The following is a 6621-nucleotide window of genomic DNA, read 5'->3' as shown; positions in this document are numbered from 1 at the left end:
AATTGTGACTTGAATTCCATGAGAATTGTGCATTCAAAATATGGATAATTGCAAAATTGAGCATAGTAAAATTATACACTATGATGCATTTTAATCTGATTTTTTTGGAAGTCTTCTATGATCAGGTCACCATAGTTTTTCTTTGATTGTGCAAATGTGATTGATTACATTACTACTGTTTAGTAGTTAAGTGTAAAATGAACCAGTTTAAAGCACTAGGATTGGAATTCTAAGGTATGATTCTCAGGTACAATACAGAAACACAAAGTGTGTATTCTGTGTAGATATGACTCTATATGCATTTATTGTCCATAAATTTCTCTCTATATAAGAGATACTTGGGTGATATATAGAAATGTAGGGTATAGCCAATATAAAACATCAAAAAAAGAAACATCTTATTCAAGAATTGTTAGAGAAGTGATTACATACTGGTAATTTGAATGGAATCGTAAGTTTGACATATAATCTATTATTTTTTCAGATATATTAAAGAGACTTCCACCATGTTTTTAAGATGAATACACTTTCAATTTATGTCTTCAATCAAGAATATCCTTTATTTCCAAACTGCACTTGGAGTTCTAGCGAATATGTTTCTACTGATTTTCTATATTTCCATAATCCTAGGTCACAGAGCTAAGCCCATGGACTCTATCTCCTGTCAACTAAACTTCGTGCACATAATGATGTTCCTCACTGCAGCGGATATTTGGATTGCAGACTTATTTGAGTCATTGAACATTGATAATGACTTTAAATGTAAAGCAACTTTTTACATAAACAGAGTGATGAGAGGCCTCTCAATCTGCATTACCTGCCTCTTGAGCATATTCCAGGCTGTCACTATCAGTCCCAGTAACTCACTGTTGGCTAAATTTAAATGTACCCTAAAAAAGTACATCATTTATGTTTTCATCTACTTTTGGTTGTTCAATTTGTCTTCAAGCAGTAACCACATCTTCTCAGCTGGTGCTTATATCAATGTGAGTGACACCAACCAGATCAAAGTCAGTAAATACTGCTCACAGTTTCCCATGAACAACATCATTAGGGGATTGCTTTTAGCAGTGACAACTTTAAGAGATGTGTTTCTTGTAGGAGTCATGCTGACCACAAGCACATACATGGTTATAATCTTGTTCAGACATCAGAGGCAATGCAAGCATCTTCATAGCATCAGGCATCTGAGAGCATCCCCTGAGAAAAAGGCCACCCAGACCATCTTGCTGATGGTGATTTTCTTTGTGGTCATGTACTGGGTGGACTTCATCATCTCATCCACCTCAATTCTATTAGGGAGGTATGACCCATTTATCCTGACTGTTCAGAAGTTTGTGATGAATGCCTATCCCACAATTACTCCTTTGGTACAAATCAGTTCTGATAACAGAATACTCAAATGCCAGCAGGTTTTTTTAAAGGGGGCAATTTTTATCTTCTTTTAAAAAAGAGATTTATTTTATTTATGTCATTTTATTTTATAAGAGTTGGGCCAGCATGTTTGCATTACTGGTGCTCACAGAGGTCATAGGAGGTGACTGGATTCTGTGGAACTAGACTTAGTAATGCTCGTAAGGAGTTACTTTGGTCTCACTTCAATTATTTATTAAAAAAAAACATATTTCTTTTAAACTGTCTGATAGTTCAAGTAGAAAACCAAGATTTTTTTCATGTGATTTCCAAAAAAGAGCGGTTTCATACATTCTTTTAACATTTCAGCTCCATTTTCTTTTTTTTTAATTTATTGATATATTTATTTACATTTCAAATGATTTCCCGTTTTCTGGACCCCCCACTCGCCGAAAGTCCCATCAGTACCCTTCCCTCCCCCTGTTTTCCCACCCAACCCTTCCCACTTCCCTGTTCTGATTTTGCTCTATACTGCTTCACTGAGTCTTTCCAGAACAAGGGGCCACTCCTCCGTTCTTTTTGTACCTCATTTGATGTGTGAATTATGTTTTGGGTATTCGAGTTTTCTAGGTTAATATCCACTTATTAGTGAGTGCATACCATGATTCATCTTTTGGGTCTGGGTTACCTCACTTAGTATGATGTTCTCCAGCTCCATCCATTTGCCTAAGAATTTCATGAATTCATTGTTTCTAATGGCTGAATAGTATTCCATTGTGTATATATACCACATTTTTTGCATCCACTCTTCAGCTCCATTTTCAATCATATAATAAGCCTGCCCAGAGAGAGCAGGTCTCCAGTAGTGCTAATATACCAAAGATCACAGGTAAGACCACCATTGCTCCCCAAATACCATACACAAGTGGAACCTGCCAAGAACCCACAGCAACCAGGAACCAGAGAGCAACATGGAACAGAATCCTTCTGTTTTCCATCTGTGACCAGGGCTGACTCTGTGCCACAGCTATCTGGACCCCAGTCCTGCCTCAAACTATACTACCACCCAGAGAGAACAAGTCTCCCAGGAGTGCTAACACATCAAAGATCACAGGAGTACTGACATACCTAAGACCACAGGCTCTCAGACTGACAGGAGGGACAAGCTCCAGTCAGAGACAGCAAAAGGAGTTATGACTAGAGACATCCAGATGTCAAGAGGCAATCACAATAATATAAGCAATAAAACCCAAGGTAACTTGGAATCATCAGAACCAATTTCTTACAACTCTGAACACAACAATCCCTGGATGCCCCCAACACACCTAAAAAGCAAGATTCAGATGTAAAATCACATCTCATAATGATGACAGAAGGCTTTAAGAAAGATGTAAATAACACCTTACAAATGCAAGAGAACACAGGAAAACAGGTAAAAACCCTATAAGAAGAAACACATAAATCCCTTAAAAAATTATAGCAAAACACAACCAAAGGGGTGAAGGAGTTGAACAAAACAATCCAGGCTTTAAAAATAAAAATAGAAATAATAAAGAAATCACAGAGGGAGACAAACCTGGGGATAAAAACCTGGAAAAAAGATCAGGAGTCATAGATGCAAGCATTACCAACAGAATACAAGAGATAGAAGAGAGACTCTCAAGTGCAGAAGATACTATAGAAAACATTGACACAATAGTCCAAGAAAATGGAAAATGCAAAAAGCACCTAACCCAAAACATCCAGAAAATCTAGGGTACATTGAGAAGACCAAACATAAGGATAATTGGTATAGGAGAGAGCTCAGATTCCCAACTCAAAGGACCAGTAAATATCTTCAACAAAATTATAAAAGAAAACTTCCCTTATCTAAACAAAGAGATGACAATAAGCATGCAAAAGCCTACATAACTCCAAATAGATCTGATCAGAAAAGAAATTCCTCCCATGACATTATAATTAAAATAGAAAACACAAAACAAAGAAAGAATATTAAAGCAGTAAGGGAAAAAGGTCAAGTAACATATAAAGGCAGACCTATCAGAATTACACCAGACTTTTCACCAGAGACACTAAAAGCCAGAAGATTCTCAGCCAATGTCATACAGAGCCTAAGAGAACACAAATGCCAATCCAGGCCAATATATCCAGCAAAACTCTAAATTAACATAGATGGTAAAACCAAGATATTTCATGAAAAAAATTAAAACAATTTACTTCAACAATTCCAGCACTATAAATGTTAATAAATGTAAAACTCTAGCACAAAGAGGGTAGCTACTCCCAAGAAAAAGCAATAGATTAATATTATTTCAACCAACCCAAAAGAAGATAGCCACACAATTTAATTCCACTTCTAACACCAAAAATTACAGGAAGCAACAATCACTGGTACTTAATATCTCTTAATATCAATGGACTCAATTCCCCAATTAAAATACATAGACTAACAAACATGATATGTAAACAATACTCAGTATTTTGGTGCATACAGGAAATGCACCTCAATGACAAAGACAGACACTAAGCAGAGTAAAAGGCTGGAAAAAATTTTTTAGGCAAATGGTGCCAAGAAACAAGCTGTAGTAGCCATTCTAATATTGAGTAAAATCGACTTTCAACCAAAAGTTATGAAAAAAGATGAGGAAGGACATTTCATACTCATCAAAGGAAAAAACTACAAGATGAATTCTTAATTCTGGACATCTATGCCTCAAATGTAAGGGCACCCACCTTCTTAAAAGAACTGTTGCTAAAGCTCAAAGCACACAATGAACCTCACACAATAAAAGTGAGAGACCTCAAAACCCCACTCTCACTTATTAACAAATCACAAAAACACAAACTCAACACAGAAACAGTGGAACTAACAGAAGTTATGAACCAAATAAATTTAAGAGATATCTATAGAACATTCTATCATAAAACAAGAAAATATACCTTTTCAGCACCACATGAGACCTTCTCCAAAACTGACTATATGATTGCTCACAAAACAAGCCTAAACAGATAAGAGAAAATTGAAATAATCCCATACATCTTATCAGATCACCACAGAGAAAAGATGGTGTTCAATAACAACAAAAACAACAGAAAGCCCACATACATAGGGAAGTTGAACACCAATGGAAGAAATAAAGAAAGAAATTAAAGACTTTTTAGAGTTTAATGAAAATGAAGGCACAACATGCCCAAACCTAAGGGTCACACAAAAAAAAATCAGTAGTATGGGGAAAACCAATAGCTCTAAATGCCTCTAGAAAAGAAAAAAAAAGTGGGGAAAGCATACACTAGAAGTTTAATAGCACACCTAAAGTTCCAGAACAAGAACAATCAAATACACCCAAGTGAAGTAGACAGCAAGAAATAAACTCAGTGGTGAAATCAATAAGTAGCAAAAAAGAAAACTATACAAAAAATCAACAAAACTAGGAACTGATTCTCTTAAGAAATCAACAGAATTAATAAACCCTTAGCCAGTAAACCAGAGGGCATTGAGACAGTATCCAAATTAGCAAAATCAAAAATGAAAAGGGAGGCATAACAACAAAAACAAGAAATTTAAAAAAAAATCAACAGATTCTACTACAAAAGCCTATACTCAACAAAACTGAAAAACCTGGATGAACAGACAAATTTTCTAAATTTATATCAGCTACCAAAGTTAAATCAGGATCAGATAAACCATAAAAACAGTCCCATAACCCCTAAAGAAATACCAGCATTGATTCAATGTCTCCCAACCAAAAAAAAAAAAAACAAAAAAAAAACAAAAAAAAACAAAAAAAAACAAAAACAAACAAACAAAAAAAACCAAAAAACAAAACAAAACAAAAAAAAAAAAACAAAAACAAAAAATACCCCAGGATCAGATTGTTTTAGTGCAGAATTCTATCAAATCTTCAAAGAAGGCCTAATTCCAATCCTTTCCAATTATTCCATGAAATAGAAACAGAAGGAACACTGCCTAACTCGTTCTTTGAAGATATAATTTCACTGATATCAAAACCACACAAAGACCCAACAAAGAAAGAGAACTTCAGAAAATTCCCATTATGAATATTGAGGCAAAAATACTCAATAAAAGTTTGCAAATCAAATCCAAGAAGACACACATGAAAATGATCCTTTACCGTGATCAAGTAGGCTTCATCACAGGGATGCAGGGATGGTTAAATATATGAAAATCCATCAACATAATCCAATATATAAACAAACTCAAAGAAAAAACACATAATCATATCATTAGATGCTGTGAAAGCATTTGACAAAATTCAACACCACTTGATGGTAAAAATCTTGGAATGATCAGGAATTCAAGGCCATAGCTAAACATAGTAAAGCAATATGTAGCAAACCAGTAGCCAACATCAAACTAAATGGACAGAAACGTGAAGCAATCCCACTAAAACATGGAACTGGACAAGGCTGCTCACTCTCTTGCTACCTATTCAATATAGTGCTTGAAGTTCTAGCTAGAGCAATTAGAAAACATAAGGAGGTTAAAGGGATGCAAATTGGAAAGAGAGAAGCAAAAATATCACCATTTGCAGGTGATATGTAGAATATTTAAGCGACCCCAAAAATTCCACCAGAGAACTCCTAAATGTGATAAATAGTTTCAGAAAAGAGACTGGATATAAAATTAACTCAAACAAATCAGTAGCCTTCCTGGATAACATAGCTGAGGAAAAAAATATGGAAACAACAACCTTCACAATAGTCACAAGTTATATAAAATACACTGGTGTGACTCTAACCAAATAACTGAAAGATCTATATGACAAGAACTTCAAGTCTCTGAATAAAGAAATTGAAGAACTCAGAAGATGGAAAAATCGTCAAAGCTCATGGATTTGCACAATTAATATAATGAAAATGACCATATTTATGAAAACAATCTACAGGTTCACTGCAATCCCCTTTAAAATTCTGACTCAATTCTTCATAGACTTAGAAAGAGTAATTTGCAAATTCATTTGGGAAACAAAAAACTCAGGACAGCAAAAACTATTCTTAGCAATAATAGAACTTCTGGGGGAATCACTGTCCCTCCCCTCAAGCTGTTTTACAGAGCAAAAGTAGTAAAAACTATAAGGTATTGGTACAGAGACAGACACGTAGATCAATGAAATATAATTGAAGACCCAGAAATGAACCCACACACGAATGGCTACTTGATCTTTGACAAAGGAGCTAAAACCATCCAGTGGAAAAAAGACAGAATTTTCAACAAATGGTGCTGGTTCAACGTGTAGAAGAATGAAA

At 35.0% G+C, this 6621-nt stretch overlaps 1 pseudogene; it reads left to right on the top strand.

Moving 5' to 3' along the window:
* Positions 1-506: 506 nt before the first annotated feature.
* LOC127677473 (putative vomeronasal receptor-like protein 4) lies at positions 507-1448 on the top strand (annotated as a pseudogene).
* Positions 1449-6621: the final 5173 nt, after the last annotated feature.

The sequence above is a fragment of the Apodemus sylvaticus genome, chromosome 2 (genome assembly GCF_947179515.1).
Source record: "Apodemus sylvaticus chromosome 2, mApoSyl1.1, whole genome shotgun sequence".
NCBI classification, from domain to species: domain Eukaryota; kingdom Metazoa; phylum Chordata; class Mammalia; order Rodentia; family Muridae; genus Apodemus; species Apodemus sylvaticus.
This window is presented reverse-complemented; position numbering and strand designations above follow the sequence as displayed.